At 42.8% G+C, this 3,490-nt stretch overlaps 1 long non-coding RNA gene across 8 annotated transcripts; it reads left to right on the forward strand.

Annotated features, from left to right (window-relative positions):
- Window positions 1-894: 894 nt before the first annotated feature.
- Window positions 895-2,826, forward strand: LOC123093466 (uncharacterized). Of its 8 annotated transcripts, none has more exons than XR_006445345.1 (7): window positions 895-1,006; window positions 1,161-1,253; window positions 1,534-1,750; window positions 1,843-1,931; window positions 2,185-2,251; window positions 2,340-2,396; window positions 2,516-2,826. It is a non-coding gene; the product is annotated as an uncharacterized lncRNA (long non-coding RNA). The 8 variants fall into 8 exon arrangements; XR_006445346.1 differs by having other exon boundaries at window positions 900-1,006; window positions 1,176-1,253; XR_006445352.1 differs by having other exon boundaries at window positions 901-1,006; window positions 1,170-1,253; window positions 1,667-1,750.
- The last annotated feature ends 664 nt before the right edge of the window (window positions 2,827-3,490 follow it).

Here is a 3,490-nt window from a genome sequence, read left to right on the forward strand (position 1 = left end):
CATAAGACATAACACTACATTTTATTAAAAACAATTCCACGAGAAAATATCCCGCTCTCCTCCGGCTCCGCACAGACGGCACCCCTCTTCACCTGCCTCTTTCCCCCTTCTCTCCCGTGACCGTGGGCTCCTGCTTCCATCATGCAGCTAGCATCCGAAACAATAAGGTACACACAAACGCTCGCTCGCCTATGCCACGTTCGAATTTCACTGTTGCGGGATCTACCCCAGGTAGCACCTCCCCAAGGTTTCACGCTTGACAAAACATAGGCAGTCAACAATGCATCGAGCCCCACGCCCTCGTCCTCCCCTTCTCCTTCGCAGACACGTCTCCTCCTCCCCTTTCTTCTTGTGCACGCCGCCTACTCCCCTTCTCGGCTGGAGCAAGGTGCCGCCGCCCCTCCGTCCTCGCGATGCCACCTCCTTCATCCGCCGCCGGCAGAGGTGACCGGCTAGGGTTCAGTCGCCGCCGCCAAAACGGATGGCGTGCTGCCCGACGAGTGGCCCGGCGCCTCGGCAAGTTCTCCTTCTCCAGCTATTTTCTCGTCACCGTTCTTCTCTCCATCCCTGCTCATCCCCTCCTCCTTGACTGCCTCTCTTCTCCTCTGAAGGAGCACGAGGCCTGCTGCTGCTCCTGAGCCGCCACAAGGACGTCAGGTGGAGGAGATCCGATGCCGACGGGCAGCTCATGCCGGTGTCTGAGCTCTTGGATCCGTTGGAGTCACCGTTGTTGTACGGAGACGGGTCGGCGGGGGTGCTGGTGTTGGCATCGGGAAGGGGAAGGCGTCGCCGACGAGGATGTGAAGGAGGACGAGGTCGAGCCGGGTCGGTGAAGGGTGCGGCTGTTAGCTCGCTTGCCAAGCGGCTGCCTCTCTCCTCCTCGTCTTTGACGCCATGAAGAAGATCAATATTGAGAAGGACGCATGCTACAGGAGCAGCAGATGCGTCATGTGAGCCTTGGGTGATTGATGCGTTTGTGCGTGCATTGGTCAGTTGCGCTCATCAGGTACAACTCGCATCTCGTCTTTCCTCTTTGTGCTGGATCCAAAATGAGGATAAATTGTTGGGGTTGTAGGTAATATTAGGATTTTTTTATTGTTGTTGCTTCTTGTTACCTTCCTGTTCATGGTTGTTGTGTATGGTGTTCACCTTGAATTCAGTTTCTTTAGATGTAGGTTCATCTCGTGTATCGGGAAGACAACAGTAAGGAGAGGAGAGCTATTATCTCGACAATAGAAGTTCAGGAAGAAAAGGTAAGATGTCTAATAGAGCACATCTGCACTTTTTCTGCTATCTTATGCAGTTTGTTTTGTTAGTTCCAAGAAGGAGAGGTTAAAGAATAATTAGGTGGTTGGAATGATCTTCATATTGCAATGAAGTGATTAGTTTGTATGTGGCTCATAGAGAAGTGATGTTGTCAATCGTCAAAAAAAGAGAAGTGATGGTGTTATATTTCCTTTTTGTTAGTCACAGTCTCTTGTGAAATAATTTCGTAATGGGTTTGTCCTAAAACTGCTTTTGCTTGGAACCAAGGTCCGGTGCATTAAGGAGCAGCGATAATGGTTTTGGTGTCCTGTTAGATGAGTTCCTGGTGCATGATGAGTTCTTGTGGGCACACCAGCTCAATTTTTTGTCAATGTTCTAAAATAATGCCGTTTTTTTCAAGAAGATGACATGTCTCATCAGAAGAACGGTGTTGTAGTGCTCATCGCTCACTCAAGAAAGGACAAACATAAATTCCTGAAGTAAGGTACTATGAACTTATCTTGTTATATGTTCTTCAGTGCTTGGTTCCCTATGGATGTTCACATTTGCTTGTTGTATTGGCCCCAAAATCTCCAGGAGAATCACTTAATGTGAAATATCCAATAAAAAAAGCTCTGCCATATGCAAGTAAGAGACACGCTTCATTTGGAAGTTAATCTGTCATGGTATGCATGTATTCTCATTCTCAACAAACATAATATTGGCATCCTCTTTCAGACCATCTCTTCATTCTTGTATTAAGTTGGTATTAAATCTGGAAGAGGTGTATTGTAGGTTGATGTCTTTTTCATCCACGTAATACGAACAAATGCACACAATGTAGTCAAGAATCTGACATCTCAAAAACTATGAGCCATTGATGACATTACTGACTGACTGTGTTGAATTATAGGACTAACTATAAGTAAACCTTTTCAGGTCAGCGTATTGTGATGTTAACATGCCCCTTGAAGGACTGCAGGAGTGCTTGCCACGCTTAATACCAGTATATGATTTTCCATATCCAAGCTAATGTTGCTTAATCTTTCCCCTGTTTACAGTTTTAACATCTGCCTTTTGTATTTATTTCCTAGACTTTGGTGTCAAACATGGTCTACACTGAGGATGATGAATCGCTTGTAGATGCTGAGGTGTGGTAAATTTATTTATATCCTACATGTATCAGCTGGTTATTGTGTGACAGTGGCATGCTCTGATAAATATTATGTGTTAGCCGCACACCACTGAGATTCCATGCTCTTTCTTGCAGGATCTAAAATATAGGAATAAACAAAAAAGTCCATTTTGGCGTACTACTATATTTCCATGGCATATGTCCGATGTCAGGCCTCTTATATGTGCTTTCGACTTACTTGATCGTATTTTAGTTGCTCGTGATTCTGCCTTGTCCTAGAAAGCAAACAATGCAAATTATATGGATTTTATGATTCAGTTCATGTTCATCGCTTGTCCATCCTTGGTACAACATTACATGCAAATATACTCAGTTGTTGTGTGTAAAGAAATTCATTCCAAATTTAAGAAAAAATAAGGGGTATCTCTCCACGAAGGATTGCTTTATGATCCTTTGTCCTATTTTCTGTGATTTAATTACATGCTTATATTCTCTGTCCAACTTATAACCTGGTCTGTATCTAATTATTTGCTAGCTAGCTCTTTCTCTTACTACCAATTTTCTTTGCTTTACATTGTCATTTTTTAAATACTAATTATGCATGTCAAGAGAATATGCAGTATACAAGTTTTACATGCAGATCTTCTTGATTTTATATCATGCATTTATGTTCTTTTGTTTTTGTTTCCGCAAAGATGAAAAGATATTCAGTTCTCTGTGCGAAGTTTAAAAAATACAACTAACCAGTCCCTCCTTTTAAATTTGTTGCTTTGGTCTTCTGCTAGGTTTGAAGAAGGGCTAGGTTCAAAGTTTTAAGATGGGCTAGGTGAAGGAAATATGCCCTAGAGGCAATAATAAAGTTGTTATTTATATTTCCATATATCATGATAAATGTTTATTATTCATGCTAGAATTGTATTAACCAGAAACTTAGTACATATGTGGATACATAGACAAAACAAAGTGTCCCTAGTATGCCTCTACTTGACTAGCTCGTTAATCAAAGATAGTTATGTTTCCTGACCATAGACATGTGTTGTCATTTGATGAACGGGATCACATCATTAGAGAATGATGTGATGGACAAGACCCATCCGTTAGCTTAGCATA

Source organism: Triticum aestivum, chromosome 4B (genome assembly GCF_018294505.1).
Source record: "Triticum aestivum cultivar Chinese Spring chromosome 4B, IWGSC CS RefSeq v2.1, whole genome shotgun sequence".
NCBI classification, from domain to species: domain Eukaryota; kingdom Viridiplantae; phylum Streptophyta; class Magnoliopsida; order Poales; family Poaceae; genus Triticum; species Triticum aestivum.